Below are 18,178 nucleotides of genomic sequence, written 5' to 3'. Positions count from 1 at the left end.
ATATAATGCATTTTCTATTTTCTGGCCATTGATAACTTTTTGCCAGGTTAAAAATTAAGCCTGGATGTTGGTTACCTCTATACCAGTCTAAAATCACAGATGTGGTTTATCTATTAGCTCGACGTGGGGCCCTTGCTACCACTTGAACATTGACTTGAGTCAAATCCCTTCTCGGAAGGTCTTTGGTGCTCTCGAACTCGATCTAGACAAAAATTGGGTGTCTACAAAGACTAGAAATCTCCATTGTTTTCATTATATAAATAGTAAATTAATATTATTTCTATTGATATATTAAATATGAAAAATGAATCATTTAGAGTTTTCATCTTAGGACTCAATATGTATCGAGCCAGCTCAGCCACCCCATCATAAACCTAAAAAATGATGTATAAAATATAATGTTTACGATCATCAAACTAATTAGAAGGTTTTCTAATCAATCTCCCATCTAAGGGTGTCAACGGGTGCCCAATTACCAGATGTACCCAAAATTGATTACTATGTTTTGGGTCTACCAATATGGACCCGATCATTTTTGGGTCCGGTTATCTCAAGGACCCTATAAGCATCAGGTCTCCTTCGAATATGTACAATTTTTGTCCATCTCAATAACCCTTTGGGAATTATTAGGAGTGGCTAACATGGATTAATCGAATATCAACTTTTCTGCCCAACGACCACCAATCGGGTTTTGCAGGCAAATAACATGATTTGCAATTATTACAAGATTGATGTCTCTCAAATTTTCTGTCCAACAGTTACCAACCTAGTTTTGCAAGCAAATAGCTTCATTTGCAATTATGACAAGATTCAATGAATCTCGAATCTTCCACCAAACGATCACCAGCATGGTTTTATAGACAAAAAACTTTAATTGTAATTATGATAAGATTTCAATACAATCAATAACACGTGAACGTTACATAATTAGGGTAAAATGGTATTTTCACTATGCTTGGACAGTGAAATTTAGGAGAAAATGGGGTGAGGAGAATAAAGACAATAAAGTTGAAAGGGATGAAGAGAAAATGTAATTCTAGTCGGAGAAGACATTTATCCACAATAAAATTGTAGCTCACAAAGACCTAAAGTTGTGTCTTATTATATAGATATAGATATATAAACATAATTTTATTTTATCTCATACACAAAATGCAATAAATTATGCTTGGCAGGCAACATCATGTGCCTTTGATTTTGTTAGGTCACCAAAATGGGGAAAACCTAGGTAATTGACAACCCAAACAGCCAGTAACTAGAGCTTAATGAAAAAATCTACATGTACTATTGATATGTGCCTATGATTTTCCTAGGGCTGACATTGATCCATATTCCACTTCATTGTAAACTTCGCCAAAACAGTCACTAGGATTCGCCAACGTGTATAGGTCTAATCTCGAGTCTTCCGCCACTCAGTCACTAGCCTGGTTTTGCAGGCAAAAAGCTTTATTTGCCATTATGGCTAGGTTCAAGGTATTAATGGTTGGTACAACGGAAAATGCATGAACATTACATAAAAGAGGGTAAAAAGGTATTTTCGCAATCCACAGGGCGGAGAAATTAAGGGGGAAAAGGTTATATAAATAGATCACAAGCCCATATAGTATTTTCATCCAACGTTTTTTTTTTATGGTCGATAGCTCAATTAGATAATCTTCATTGAGATGAGCTCCCAAAATCATTGTAATAAGGCTTTGATGATTATGGCGGAGCTCAATTTCATGACCTCCACTCGAAACTTAAGGTCAATGGTCCGATCCCAACTTATTTGCAACCATGATCAACAGGTAGTAATTGAATTTTTCTTCTTTTTATTGGATTTTTTTAATCTCATGCATGACATAATTTATTCCTAAATCAATACCTTATTTTTTAATAAAAGAGAAATGGAGATGCAAGAAGAGGAAAAATAAGAAAAAAAAAAATGATCAATTCTGCCTCAGCATTTTTTTACCTTATTTCCTTCACTTTTTTTTTTTTTTTTTAAATCCAAATTAGATTTTGATAACCCCCCGACACACACACAAACATTGGGTAATTTGTGGGATAAATCCCTGAGGGTGGACCATAGGGGGTGATTCGAACTCAAGACCTCCGCTTCCTGAGGCATGGTCTTTGAAATCTCACTAGCCCTTTGGTTCGAGATTTATAGGATCATGAAATACTTACTGAGGAATACAAAATCCAATGCATATCCCTAACATAAATTTCCAAAGTTGGATTTTGAGTTTACACAATCAGGATTTCGTGTTTCCTTATGATTTCTATTTCATGAATCTAAGGATCCCAATCCATTCAGAAAAGTAAAAGTAAAACCAGTTTTAGGACAAGATCACAGAGTTGCAAACAGGGTATAAACAGTTGGAGCCACATTGATTGGCCTGCCCTGATCCAATTTAGAGAGGAAAAGAATTATTGTTTTTAGCATAAATAAGGGTTGTAAATAAACCACAAATTTTTTTGGTGGTAGGTTATGGTTGTTTTGTGGTCTGAAGCGAGCCCAAAATCTATGTCGATTTTGGTGCAAGAACATGCATTGCCTCGTGGAGCCTGGTAACTTCTATGAACTTTGTTTGATTGGTCTTAGTTACTTGTTTTAAATTGGTTTTATGAAATTATGGAGAGTAATTGAGTCTGCAACTTGCATGTAATAAGGCACACCTTACCTATTATTAGAGTATTATGTAGGATGCAACGTAATAAGGTGTGTTGTGCTACACCGTATCATTTAAATTAGATTTGAATATTAATTTAAAAGATTGATTTAGATTAGGATGATGATTAGGGATAGATTACTTTCTAGATTTGGATTGATTCATTCTTATCTTATAAACCTACTAGGGCTCATTGTAATTTATCTTAGAGAAATAAATCAGTTTCCAATCTTCTTTAATGAGGATTATAAATGGATTTAGTCATGATCAGATCAGGGTCGATCAGACCATGAATCCACCCAACAAGGGTTGGATTAGGTTTTCTATAGGAGAACATATTTCCTTAACTATTTTTCTTTGGTGGATGGTAAATTGTTGTGAATTACAAATTTTTCCATATTACTTTTACCTTAAATCAAATTTAGTGTATCTTGAGGTGAAAAGTAATTTTTGACCCCTTTCGAGAATTCGTAGGACTTTCAGGCCAGATCCTAAAATTAATTAGGGCATAAAATGGGTTGTATGTTATCCGTTGATCCAAATTCGAATTTAGCTGGTTTGGGTCCTTGGAGTGTATTCAAATTTAAAAATGGGTCGAATGTGGGTTGATGTCCCTTTATTCAAGTTGAATTTGGGTCGGATACGGATTCATCCTATATCCAAATAATATATTGTTTTGAAAATTATATTTTTATGTTCTTTCAAGATATCATGCTTCTACTACTTTAACATAACATGAATTTTTATCAAATAAGTGAATTATAACAGTAAAAGAAAATAGTATAGCAATTAGAAAAGAAAAAAAACAAAAAAAGTTAAACGATATGAAATTATCTGACCTGACTTACCTGGATCAAGTAATTTGGTCAGGTCAGGTCCTAATTTTGTGACAGCCAAATGGTTCAGATGCAATTTTAGCTAAATAGGATCCGAGTCTCATTCAAATATGATTCCGGGTCCAAATAAAAAAATACGGATCTGAATGTAGATATACTCATATTCGACTTCAAATCAACCCATTTTAAGCCCTACCTAAAATGGTCTGATTCGTAAAGTGGGAATTGGAATAATGTAAAAGTACATGACCATGAACTGTAAAAAAAAAATATTTAGCAGTTGTTGAAATTACCATATTGACCATTTAATTATATTTATTTACTTTGTCAGGATGAGTTCTCCTCTGACGCAACCTCCCAACGCAAATCAATGAAAGCTCTACAGGTAAAATGCATATTTCTAAACTCGGCTCATTTTGATTGAATTTGAGTATAGTAACAAAGTTCAAATTCTGTAATTAGTTGGTTGGGATTCAATTCGACTAAGTTACATAAATTCCAAAAGAGAAAACTTTGAAAAATATACAAATGATGTTTTTGGATTTCTTACCAAAACCCATCATCTTCAACCTCTTTAAAGTTTAAAACTGTTTTCGAGATTTTAAGATGGAAGAAAATAAATTTTTGAGGGAAAAGAGTAAAATTATTTTCATATTCAACAATTAATTGATGACTTACTAATTAATACGTTTGTTGTGGATTTGCTTATTTCTAATTCAGAAATTTTTGGAATTTTCGGAAATTTTGAGTAGATTAAGTACCCAAACTTGTTTAAACCAATTGTTGATACAGATTAAAAACGCAATTGAGTTATATGGGTGATGTTTAATGTTTCTTTTTTTAAATAATAAAAATATTTTGACATATTTATTAAATTTAATATACGTTGATTTGATTTCTTCAAAACATTATGATGACTTACCATGGTGATGTAAGGGTGTCATATTTATTAATTGGAAAATGCTGCAATGACAAAAAAAAATTTACTGCAATTCTCACAAATCTGACATGGGATGTGCACATGACCATAGATGTGTTTCCTCGCGATACAAGTAAAAACCATCTACGGTTATATATGCATGTCCACGTTAGAATTGTGATAATCGCAGTAAATTCTGTATCACCCCATCCAGCACGACTCTTATTAATTTTAATATAAGTTGATTTGATTTCTTCAAATCGTCATGATGACCTATCGTGGTGATATAGAGGTGTCAATTCTGATTGATATTGGTTTCAGTTCTCAAATTAATGGAATGATGATTGAAATTGTCAAAAACTTACTCATTAAAAGATTTCAATTCTCGATTCCTATTGGCTCGGAATCTCAATCATTTCAGTTCCAAGAGACCCAACTCTAATCAGTTCCAATAAGAAGGATTCCAAATTGGGGTTTTGGAATCTGATGTTTTGGACTCTGATGCGAGCTTTCAAGCCTTACAACGTTAGTTAAATCACCCCACCCTCAAACACATGAAGTTGCCAATGCTGTTTGTCAATCCCACTAATCTCTAACATATGAAGTTGATGGAGATGAATAAAAATGAAGGGATCCAATTTTGATAGAGTATATAGAAAATAGAGAGTAATAGTAAGTAGAAACAAATCATAATAGAGGGGAAAAATTTAATATAATCCAATCATATTCTATCATAATCATCAAAGAAAACATTTGGTATATTATAGTGCCATTGTCCCACTAATGGAATACCACGTGGCAATATAAAAAATTTAAATTATTAAACTTCCTTAATTATAAAATGGATTTTAGGACTAAAAAATTAAAAACATGCCCAATAAAAGATTGGAGTTACTTTGTAATAGAGATAAGGTCTATGCATTATATTAATGTGCATGAGATACACGACATCAATGCTATTTATACCAATTAGGTTCAATTAGGTATGTTAAAATATTAGATTGATTGAGTGTCCTTCTACATTGGTGGATGTTTTAATCTATATAAACCCAATGACGAAATGTAGTCATCATCCAAGAATTCTCAATAAAATCCAGATTTCTTCACTTTGCACTTATCATTCTAACAATCTAGTAATCTTTTGGCAGGTAAGATATCATTTTTCAAATTTATTTTTGAGTAACGAACCAGAATGTTGTCCCATTCTTATAACAATGTTAGGTGTCTATGTCGCACAATTTTATTAGTGTCCAAATACATCAGGCTGTGTACACGGCTTGGTTAAGAGACCTAGGTGTTTCAAACCCCAACAAAACGTGTCATGTAGACACCTTACCATTATTATAGTAATGGGACACCGTATTGGATTCCTAGTCTTTATTTTTTCTCACCAAACAAAGATATAACGAGACTTGCTTCTTGTAAATGCAGTGGCTCAACTTTTGGGGAGGATGCTCATTTTCGATGCCAAGTCCCTTGTGGCAAAATGTCACAACAACATAGCCTTATCCCAAATATTTTTAGTTGGCTAAACAAATCTTATTCTTCCCTTCTACCTTGTCCAAAGTCAAGTCTTGTGTTATTGACAGTGAATTTACATTTGTTGTCTCTATTTTTTTCTATGTATATATATGTTCTTTTGGATACCCATTTTTTTTTCTAATAGAGTAAAATTATTTTATAATAAAGTTTGGATCATCGTCTTGTCGTGATGTGTTACTGTTAGACATCTCCATCTTCTGATAACATTGTTGGCTTGATTGAAGAAAGCTGATTTTGGTAAGAAAAATCAACATAATTTTTTACGAAATAGAAAACATGAGAATTTCCCTATGAAGACTCAATTTCGCTATGTCTCCAGTGGGTTCCAACCAATGCCTATGAGTCGCCGACTCATTCTTCAATAGGCATGTGGTTAGAGCCCTAGTATCCTCCCACTGCTGGGGGTCTTACGATTTCATGTTCTATTTCACTCCCCGATATATAATTTTGAATTGAAAAATAGGATTTTTGACAAAGGTTCAAGATCAGATTGAAAATGATGGATTGGAAATACGATTGAATAGATTAAAATTAATGTATCGCTTGGATTGGAGAAACATGGAGGGGTATGTCTAAATCATCCTATTTGTTTATTTTCATGAATAGGCTTTTAGGATTATCATGGAAACGTAATGTTTTTCACCTCCATTCATTTTTTAAGATTTATCATAAACTGAAATTTGATGTCAAGAAGTACATTTTTTTAAATCAATATTTATTAATATTTGTCATATAATAAATTTGATCAGATACATTATTTTTCATCGAGATACAAATAAAAAGCATCTATGGTTCTATGTGCACCCCCACATCAGGAAATGGCAAGATGTTGTCTATCTTGAGGTCACTCCAGCACAAATTAATTTTTTTTATCTTCAACATAAAAACTTCCAAACTAAATCATCTGTTTCAATTTCAACCTTCTATCTTTGATCACATATAAGCTCAATGGTTTTGAGGTTGCATCTGATCATACGAAGAGATCAGATAGAAAGTCAAGATCATCTTTAAATCTATGGATTAGATCAATGATCATGATTACCTCTCAATTAGACTATGAATCAATCCAGTTCACATCCCAATAATAGTCATGATCATTTATCAATACTTTTACTCTTTCAAAGGGCACTATGTCATCATACATCAGACTTTGATCAATCAATTGTTGAAAAATGCATTACACAAGAGTTGAACCCCTTCTTTTTCTAGCAAAAGAGAGACTTCAAATAATATTTTAACGAAATTGGCTTCGACTAAAATAATATATATTAATAAAAACTAGTAGGTGGCACATGCAAATGCACATGTACTAATTTTTCCATATTTTAAATAAAATGTCTAATTTTATATTATTTTAAAATATTTGATAAATTTGGGAGTCTAACTTAAAATCAATAGACAACGAGTGGCGAGGCTCCGCACACGTGGAGACATGAACTAGGTGATTTTGTAAATGACATCAAAAAAATATTTTCGTTATTTTAGAATGTTAAAAACTAATGCGTTTATGTCAATAGTTGATTAGAGCTTAGAAAGTCATCTTTTACATTGATATTTCCATCACTTAGTGTCTCCGATTTTAGACTGGTTAAAATTATCTTTAGAAGAAATTGTTTTGAAACTCTTCTCTCCTTTCTTGTTTTGAGTCCGAAATATTAATCAACGTTGTCTCTGTGCATCGACCCCTTGCTTGTCAAAGTTTTTTTTAGTATTTTATGTGTTGTTTTTATTTGAATAATCTATGATGACCAATATTGTAGGTGTAATTTTATATGTCTTGAAAGCAATGACCTTGATAAGATTAAGGTTAAATAAGGCGCACATTTATCTTTGAAATTTTAGTGGCAACAAACACCTATTTCAATCTTTTCTCTTGTGCCTTTTAATGGGGAAAGCCTAGGTAACTAGAAACCTAAATAACTGATAAGTTGGGATAGATTTACATTGGGAGAACAGGCTCACACAAGATTTTTTTAAATTTGCATGGTTCTATTGATATTTTTTATATATTTTGAGTTCGCTACTACAAAAATGACATATCATGACACTTGGGATAAAGAAATAGATTACGATTTTTGACAAAACAATCATCTAAAGTCCAAATTAAATATGAAATTTGATGGAGAAATTAGCAAAACTTTAAGATGGCAATTTTTTGAAAAAACGTCTATCTTAAGTGTAGACTTACGACAATGGTTTTTCAAAAAAAATGTCATCTATAGTGTAGACTTTATTAGCGACTTAAGATGACAGATATTGGGAAAAAAAACTGTCGTCTTTTTTATGTAATTTTTCCATTTTTTTTTTTTAATTTTTTATTTTGTTGCCCACATAAGATGACAGTTTCTTGAAAATTTGTCATCTAAAGTGTAGACTTTTGATGACTGGTTCTCAAAACACCTTCATCTATTCTGTTATTATTTTTTTAACCTAATAAAGTGTGGCCTCTTCTTTCCCTGCGATACTTGATCTTCCCCTCTCTCAAAGTCAAACCTAAATCCATCTCGCCCCTCTAAAAATCGAGCCCAAATTCGATCTCTTTCACACAGTTCTTTTTCACCTTCGCCCCTCACATCTTCATCTTCCCCTTCCCCTCTATTTGATCTCTCACGGATCACACCACACCCCTCTTCGCCATCAATAGGTAAGCACTCTAAGGGCGATTAATTTATTTCTATTTTACTTTTTTAATTTTTGTTAAAGTTTCTTATTATTTCCCCAATCTATGTGATCAGCATATTCTGGATTAAAAGTGGATTAACACTTTTCTAGGGTTTTTATATGAACCTGTTTGGGATTCATAGTTGCGTGAGGAGAAGCTCAATCTTTGATTTCTTGATATTGCAGAGGTAAATCTCTCTCTCTCTCTCTCACACACACACACGCATGCAAGAAACCGTAGACTTGAAATGTGTTGCCTTTGATCGATCCTTAGTGAAATGAGTATTTTTTTTTTTTCATTTCAGTGTTTTTTTTTTTTTTAATTAAAATCTTAGTAGTTGTGTGAACGTGGAATTTTGCTTTATGGGGTTAGATTTAGATTCTTAAGAGATTTAGAGAAGGAACAAAACAGAACCATTTGATCTCTTTTGGTTTTGTTTGGAAATAGATCTTATAAAATGGGGCAACTCCTTGCTATGAATACAAAATGTTGCTCAGGAAATAACTTCTATACAATCTGATTAAGTATTTATAATTTATAAAATTACAAATTTAAATGTTTGTATTAGATTTTCTTTTTAAAAATTACTAGAATTCTCTAAAAAGTTTGATTTATTTGACCATCAATGAGGTTAGCACACAACGTAAAAACTGGAAAATTTGACAGAAAATTTTGACGGGCCAAGGCCCACGAATTTTAGAAACTGAATTTTGACAGTCAAGGCCCATCGAAATTCTTGATGTTCCCATATTCGATCTCTTAGAGCCGTCAAATTTCTCCCATCTTTCATTAATTTGACAGTTTCGACCTGTCAAAGAAAAAAATTCAACATTGAAAAATTCAACACCAATTCGACCTCTTGTTCCGTCGAATTTTATGAAAGTCAACGGCCTTGGGCCATCAAACTTGTGCTTTTTTCACATTTCGGCATGGGTTGAAGTTGCCTCCAGCTAGTGTGATTGATTAGAATATAATTGTTGTTGATGGATTATTTCCCAATCTAATGCTTTCACAGTTTCACTACCTTATTTTTTTTACCATTTCAATTTTACTCCAATACAACATTCTTATAAACTTATGATAATTATATCTATATTTGACTTTTTGTTATTTTGTTTGTATCTTTTTTTTTTCCCCCGTGGTATAGAAACCTGAAGAATGATCTGTCACAAGGTCCAAAGGTTAGCAAGGTAAACTTATAATTTGGGTATGATTGTCCCATTAAATGAGATGGTAAACTTCGAAAATCCATTTCTTTATTGATTGAACGATAATGCATTAGTTTGCTTATGGGTCTGGTTCTTAATCCTTGCTGCACAACTTCCATGTTTTTATCATTTTTAACTCATTCCTATCACATTATTGATTGCTTGATTTGCCATTTGTAATTGTTAGATAAGTTGACCAAGTATCCCATTTCACTTATATCATGTGTTATGACAAATAGGACCAGAAAAATGGTATGTATATAAAACGATGTTACATTTTTATAAATCTGAGCAAATTATGATTTTAATAGTGAATGGGCATGGATATGGATATTCACCTCATAATTCAAATATTTAGTTTGTTGATTTAACTTGTCAACTTTGTAAGAAAAATTGTGGATTTCAATGAAGGGATTTGTGCTTCATATTACACGACCCTCATGGTTTCCTTTTCGTAGCTAACACACATGATTAATCTATTTGCTTAGTACACACCAAATAAATCCTTAAGGGGTAGTTAGGAAGATGTCACATTCAAAGTGTGTTGTATTTGTATAAGTAGAGTGCTCTATGTTTGTACTTGTGAAGCTTGGGAAGCATAAAATTTTTCTGGAGTTTCATCAAGCCAATTGTCGATTGTTGTGCATAGTTTTTGTTTTGAAATTTTAATAAGGTGTTTTTACAATCCGCAATAGTTATACAATCAATTGTTTTAGCTTGACGTGGATGTTCTATGGGTTGCAGGTGAGCATGTGCACTTGAATATAGCTTATTGTGGATGCTCAAAGGTAGCATGTCCTCACTTTGAAAAGAATCTAGCTAGAAATCGAAGGTAAGGAGGTTGGATTGAGGAACAAAGAAGGTGTTTGACACCTTGTCCCTCTCATCTTAAGATGATTACCAACATATAATCATAGGTTAAGATTAGAAAACTCTTTTTGAGTTTTGAAAATAAGGAAATTATAGAGAAAAGTTAAGAAAAATTAAGTATAGTCTAATGTTGGAAAATGATCAAAATAAGACAATAAGCAAGCTAGAATATAAAAAAAGTATTTGTTAAAAAAAAATTTGAGCTTAGGATTTTGGTGGGAATCCAAATGGATTTCACCATCTTGAATCCCAGGGCTCTTTAGAGGGTTATGTACTCACTTGAGAGCATCTTATTATTGATTTAACCTTAAGGAGGTGTCCATGAGTTGGACACCACCATGGAATGACTATGAATCTTATGCATGAGATGTATCATCTTTGGGACTGTTTTTTGTTTGCTTAGAGAGTTAGGTGTAAATCTAGAAAAAATCCCCACCTTTGACCCTTAGCCATTTTAGAAAAAACATAGTTATATGTGTGCACATAATGTATGCATGTAATGGACTTAAAAAGAGAAGTTTACCTTCAATAAGATATTACTTTTTAACTCTTAAGCCATTAAGAAAGAAAATAAAAAAATCTCTACTTGAAGAATTTAAATTTGCAAGGAAAATAAAAAATAACTAATCTAGGAATTTAAAACTTGCTAAGAAAGTAAGAAAAAGTATCATAATACTCTTGAGAACTTATTGAGGGCTTCTAAGAAGAGATTACCTCTAGGAGGTTTTACTCTCTACCTCCAAGTCTCAAACTAAAACAAACTAAAATCTACGTTGCTAAAAACAAAAACAAAAACATCAAAACAAACTTGCCAAAATATAAAGAAGGGAATAAGTAGAAGATGGAGGTTTAAAGGGAGATTACATAGGAACAATCGGAAAAATTATAACTACAACCACACCTTGGTCTCTTCTTCTTCTTCTTCTTTTTTGGTCAAACCTTCTTAAGTGCTTAGGAAGGCATTTGAACAGAGTTTTGATAGGTTAGAGGACTTTGAGGAGAGACTTTGATAGAATTTTAATTACTTGAGCTTCTTATCCTTTTTCTTGGATTAGGATCCTATTTATAGGATTTTGGGAGAACCTTGGGGATAAACTTGTCCTAAATCCTGGTGTTTCCAATATTTTCAACAAAACCTCTAAAGAAATTCCAAATTACCTTCCCTCTCCTTAGTTTTAATGGTTTTTCACTCACCTATAGGTTTCATCAATTATGATTATCAAGAGAATAAGATTGTAAAACATCATAGCTTCTAAAAAATTCTTTGAGGAGGGTAAAAGAGTCCTATATCATTAGTTTTAGGTCAAATCCTAGAGAACTAGGCTAGATGACATGTAAATAAGAACTTGAATTTGGGACATTAAGGTCATCTAGAATAGCTAACTCTCTAACAACCTAAGGTTTATCTAGTCTTTGCTCATAAGGTCTAAAGAAATCTATAGGTTAGGCAAATTTGTTACAAAACATGAAAGTTGGTCAAATTACAAAAAACCTTCTAGGATTGAGTATAAGCTTGGAGGGCATAAGGGTAAACTATTTAATTTTGGTTCTAACAAGATGGGATTAAGATAGTAATTACACTCATGTGGGGACCAATTTGAGCAGGCGTCTTTGTTAGAAGAATAGAAGAATTTACAAGAAACCAAAGTTGTAGGATTATAAAAGAATTGAAAGGAAGGGTAAAAGAGAAAAAATGATGGATTCTTTTCAGGAAAATTCATTAAAAAGGGGGTCTAAAGGATAATTATCCCTACCAAAATTCGAGCTCACATGGACTTGTAACTGCCCAACAAAATTGGCTTTACGTGAATCAAGACCTGAACAAAAATAAGCCTGGCCATAGGTCACCCATGGACTAGGCAAAAATTACACTTGGCCATGGGTCACCCTTGGTCAGGCAAAAAATAAGTTTGGCCAATGTTGAGATATGACTAAGTTTAAGATTAAGCTTGGTCAAGGGTGGGGTACGATTAGACTTAATTTCAGAACTTGAAAAATAGCCTCCAGGCCTTGTGGCTACTTGATACTTAGGTTTTTGATCACTACTGAAATACACTTGGGTCAAGCCCTTTCTCGAAAAGTTTTTGGTGCTCTCGGACTTGGCTTAGGCAAAAATGGGTTGCTTACTGGGGTCTTCTCAACATTGAATTTTTCAAATATTAGGTTTTACATAACTTTGGGTCTTTGAAATTAATTTGTATTAAAGTTCTTAAAAAAATTACAAGTATTGAAAATTGGAATAATATTTGCAAGGTGAGGAAAATGTTACAATTTTTAGTTTTATTTAATAAAATAGTATAATTTAACAAAGCTACTATTGCCACACCAAGTTTTACTTAGAGCAACCAAAAATGTATGTAAATATTAAAATATTATTACATATTGTTGGTGGCACAACAACAAGCATAGGAAGGAGGAAAATAGTAAGCTTCATGTTGACAATATTTAAAAATAAAAGATAAGACAACGGTTATTTTAAGCACCATAATTTTAAATATTTAAATAAATCATAGTTTTAAAGGTTAGATGAAAGTTTTAATGAAAAATTGCCATCTTTTGTATATTCGACAACTTTTTTAAACATTTATCATCTTTAATATTAAATATTTATATAAATCAAGGTTTTCAACATTAGATGACAATTTATTGAAAAACTGTCATCGAATGTACAATTGATAACGGTTTTTTGAAACATTGTCATATTTTTTATATCTATTTTTTTTGTCATCTTTTATAGATTAGATGACAATTTTTTAGAAAAACCATCCTTGTATGTGATTAAATCGATGTCGGGTAATTAAAAAATTGTCATCTTTCACATATAATGATGACAATTTCTAAGAAAATCTATTATCTTTTATATTAAGCTATGACGATGGTTTGTTTAAAAACCGTCATTAAAGCCAAAAGATGACAGTTTTTAACAGTCTTCTTATACCGATTAGTTAGTAGTTGCCCCACGTTTTCAATTTTTAGTCGTTAATTTTAGATACCACATGTGTTTTCCAACAGATGACATACACATTTTGATCTTATTATCCCCTCCATTTTTCGATGAATATTTGAGACACCCCTGTACTTTTGATGATGTGCCACCTCATTTTGAAACTCGGCTTAATCCCTCTGTAACAAACCTCAAAATTATCTTTAAACAATTATCATCTTCTACTTCAAAAGTTTCTTGTAAATGATCTAAATACATTGTATTCAACCTCTAAAAAAAAAACCTTGAATTTTCTCCTCAAAACCACGCATCTCCAAGCACTTCAACGTTTTTAGTCAACTATAATTTGACCTACCCCCCCTCTCAGGAAAATCTTGGCTCCACATCTATTGTTAGCCAAAGCTTTATGAAGAAAACAACATGCATTGTTTATATGTGGCTACGATTTCCACAGGACTAACATCCATCCATCCATATTCCACTTCGTTAAGAACTCAATTAGAACAACCATTAGTATTTTTTTTAGAAACCAATGTATCTGGACCTTTTAGAGGATCTCACTAATCCTTAGGGTACATGTAGTCATCTCCCCCCATACAAAGCAAGTAATTTCTTGGATTAAATCCCCAGTGGTCCCTAGGGGGTGATTCGAACTCAAGACCTCTGCTTCCTAAAGGTCTTGGCCATCTCACCTACCCTTTAGGGTTAGTCATTAGGATTCGCCAACATGGATTGAATCAAATCTCAAGTTTTCTGCCTGGCTGTCACAAATTTGGTTTTGCAAACAAATAGATTCATTTGCAATTATGACGAGATTTGATATATCTCACAATTTGCATCGAACGGTCATGGGCATCTCATCAACCCTTTGGGGTTGGTCATTAGGATTGGCCAACATGGATTGAATCCAATCTTGAGTCTTTCGCCTATCTGTAACCAACTTGGTTTTGTAGGCAAATAAATTCATTTGCAATTATGACGAGATTTGATGTATCTCAAATTTTCCATCAAAGGGTCATGGCCATCTCACCAACCCTTTGGGGTTAGTCATTAGGATTGGCCAACATTGATTGAATTGAATCTCGAGTCTTTCTCCTAGCTGCCACCAGCTTGTTTTGCAGGCAAATTAATTTATTTGTAATTATGACAAGATTTGATGTATCTCAATTTTCTTGTACTTCATTTACAATTATGAAAAGATTCAGGGGATTAATTAGATACAATCAATAGCACGTGAGCGTTACATTGACAGGGTAAATGGTATTTTCACTACCCATGGGGTGTGGAATTTGGGGGAAAATTTATATAAAGAGATCAGAAGCCAATGTGGTGTTTCATCCAGAAAATCCTTCTTTTATTATACATAATTCAATTACATGATCTCCCTAAATTATTGGAATAAGGCTTGGATGACTATGGTGGAGCTCAATTTGATGTTCTCCAAGCCAAACTTAAGGTCAATGGTCCGATCCCAATTTATTTGCAACCATGATCAGCAGGTAATATTCATTCAATTCTATTTGTTTTTCCTTCGTTTTATTCGAATTTTTTAATCTCAGATCTTTTTTTTTATTTGATTGATAAGCTAGGGTTAAAGGGCCCCTCCCTCTACAAGATCTCAATGATAATAATTACAAAATAGATCTTCTATCATTATTTTCGAGATCTCTTGACGAACACAAGATGTATCCCCAGCTACAAAGAAACCCTCACCCAACGCTCAAGATTTTCTACATGATCCCTCTATTAGCTTCAAACCACTAGAATTCGAACCCACAAGATAAAAAGGAATTTTGCAACAACTGAATATCCCTAGTGGTTTCCATATATCTCCGAGCTCCATCGATCTCATTGTTAATGCTCTTAATAGAGTATAGAGAATCAAAACACTAAATCATTTGCCCAAAGCTCCTTTCGATTAGCAATTTTCAGAGCATCTAAGATTGCATTAAGCTCAATCGATGTGATATCCATCTCGTATGTACTCACCCAACCTGAAAATACAAAATCTCCATGGAAGTTTCTAGCGATTAGCCCTAACCCTCCTTTATTAGAAAATAACGAACCATCCTTGTTAATTTTCAGAATGCCTTCATCTGAACATTTTCAAAAGAAATGTTTCACAACAGGTTTTCTAGAGATGCAATTGTTGTAGGGTTCATAGTTAATATTATTTATTGGATTTTGTTGGGGGAAAGATTTGAACGCAAGACCTTATTTTCTCTTGAGTGTGGTTGGTGTAGGGTTTTTCTATTTTAGATGAAATCTTAGTTAAAAGAATATTTTCCTTATTTGTGATAGTTGAGAAGTCAAAGATTCTTTTTTTTCTTTCTTTAGTGTTTTGAGATAACTCTCTGAATATTTAGTCCCACATCGGGTAAATATAAACTTGTGCTTAACTTATAAATGTTCTTACTTTCTACTTGCTTCAGTGTAAAACAAAAAGAAATTGGGCTTCGCGCGCACATGGGGGCCCAGGGCACCATGGGACTGCATCCATTGTGTTTGGGACCAACCCGTAGTGCACATGCGATATGCGCCCTCTTTTGCTCAAATTCGTTAGATCCTTTTTTGCTTAAAAATCTCATCTCAACTCTTGATCTAACCATTAGAATTAATCTCTGTGATCATTTGGATTCCCCAACATTTTAGAAACGGTCCTGGTACGCAGCTGACGTGGAAAAGGCACAGAGCCATAGATCGTTTTCATCAGGTACACAGGAAAGATGTGTGGTTCTGTGCCCTTGCCACGTCAGCCGTGTACACTACCGTGTGCCAAGATTTGATCCTTTCTGATAATTACATGGACTCATCTAATCATTTTTATTTTCCAGCTTCCAGAAATTTCAGAGTAATTTGCAGAAGGTTTAAATGGCTCCTCAACCTCGTCATCACTCACAAGTATAATATTACCATCTGCCGGTGATATATAGACTTGGTCGATCACTGCAAAAAGTTTTTTCTAGTAGAAGTTACTTGTGGGATCTCGTTGTATGACCTATCTTCTTGAGAGAGGGGGCCTAATGGAGTGCTTGACACAATTGAATGCGAAACTGGCACCTTTCTATCCTGACCTGAGAGCTATGATCTTTTTCTTCTTTTTCAAGTGAAGACCTATCTTTTGAAGCCAACACAACTTCAGGTGGTTTCTCCTTTGATAATGAAGCGATATCTCTTACGCTATGAGTTGAATTGAACATATTTGGTGTTACGAGTCCCTTTGCTTTCTGTTCGTTCAATGAAGGTATTTGAACCATAGGTGACTCAATTTCAGGAATCCAAGCATTGGTGTTGGAGGTTATAGCATTCAAGGGACCCATGCTCTTTTTGCTTCACACCCGAGGAGTGTAATGGTTTACCAATGAGATGGCTAAAGAAAGTCACTGGACCACATTAATGCTAGTAGTGGCTACTGCATCTCGTAAATCGTGTTCTTTTTCTTTTCCAGCTTCGAAGGAATGAGATTGTTTCCTAATGGGTCTTGGTACTTGCAAGCTGTCTTTTAAGGCATAGGAACTTCAAGATCTAGTTTTGCCCATCTGTAGATTGCACTTAATTTCCCTACCAAAGCGTCGACAAGGATATTTAATTCACTGATTTCATAGCAGAAGAGGAAAGTTTTGGAACTCCAAGCACATGAGCACAGCTGATTTGCATGATTAAGGCAAACAAATCTATCGACAAAGCCTTATCCCAAAGATTTTTGGTTGGCTAAATAAATCTGATTCCTCCATTCTACCTTGTCCAAAAGCCAAGTCTTTTGTTATTGACAATGAATTTAATATTTGCTTTATCTATCTTTGTCTATGTTCTTTTTTTTTTTAATATAAGTAAAATTATATTATAATAAATTTTGGGTCTTCCTCTTGTCGTAATAAGTTATTGTTGGAATCTCCATCTTGTGATGACATTTTTTACTTGATTTAAGATGACTGATTTTGGGGGATTTTGGGGAGAAAAAATCAACATAATCTTTGAGAATGTTAAAAAACTTACGAAAATTTGGGATAGAAATCTAGGGTTTTTGACAGAGGATCAAGATTAGATTGAAAATGATGGATTGGAGATAAGATTGAATAAACTAAAATTTATCAATTTCTTTCTTTCGGGAAGGCATAGGCACTTTTCGAATAGTTGGTTTAGGTCAGAGAAGAAATCTTTCCTTCCGCAGTAGCTGCCGAATCTTCTACAGATACATGGACAACTGTGTGGACCAATGGACTAACCAACCTTGATCGTTACAAAGGACGATGTTACCACGTTGAGCTTATTGTTGGAGACGAGAACCATTTTTTTTTTAACTGGAGAGGAGAAGCAATATATTTGTTATGGTTGAAGAGTTTGATAATAACTAGTTTTGAAAATGAGGTGGGTGGGGGAGGATATCTCAAATATTCATCAAAACGTGGAGAGGTATATGCAAAATGTTTTTCACCTCTGCTTAAACAAGGCCCCCAATTTTTTTTTAAGTTTTTCATCCCAATTTTTTTTCCTTTGTGGAAATTCAAAATTCCACTATGCTTGGAAAGTGAAATTTAGGAGA

At 33.4% G+C, this 18,178-nt stretch overlaps 1 long non-coding RNA gene across 4 annotated transcripts; it reads left to right on the top strand.

Moving 5' to 3' along the window:
* Positions 1-1,302: 1,302 nt before the first annotated feature.
* LOC147389630 (uncharacterized) lies at positions 1,303-16,970 on the top strand. 4 transcript variants are annotated; one of them, XR_015170580.1, is made up of 8 exons: positions 1,303-1,787; positions 2,471-2,553; positions 3,822-3,875; positions 5,841-8,595; positions 8,687-8,800; positions 9,761-9,803; positions 10,566-10,609; positions 16,470-16,970. It is a non-coding gene; the product is annotated as an uncharacterized LOC147389630 (long non-coding RNA). The 4 variants fall into 4 exon arrangements; XR_015170581.1 differs by lacking the exon at positions 9,761-9,803 and having other exon boundaries at positions 1,304-1,787; XR_015170579.1 differs by lacking the exon at positions 16,470-16,970 and having other exon boundaries at positions 1,304-1,787; positions 10,566-15,938.
* Positions 16,971-18,178: the final 1,208 nt, after the last annotated feature.

Source organism: Akebia trifoliata, chromosome 12 (genome assembly GCF_017979445.1).
Source record: "Akebia trifoliata isolate Shusen 1 chromosome 12, ASM1797944v1, whole genome shotgun sequence".
NCBI lineage: Eukaryota > Viridiplantae > Streptophyta > Magnoliopsida > Ranunculales > Lardizabalaceae > Akebia > Akebia trifoliata.
The sequence above is the reverse complement of the archived record's forward strand: the minus strand, read 5'-3'. Positions and strand labels throughout refer to the sequence as shown.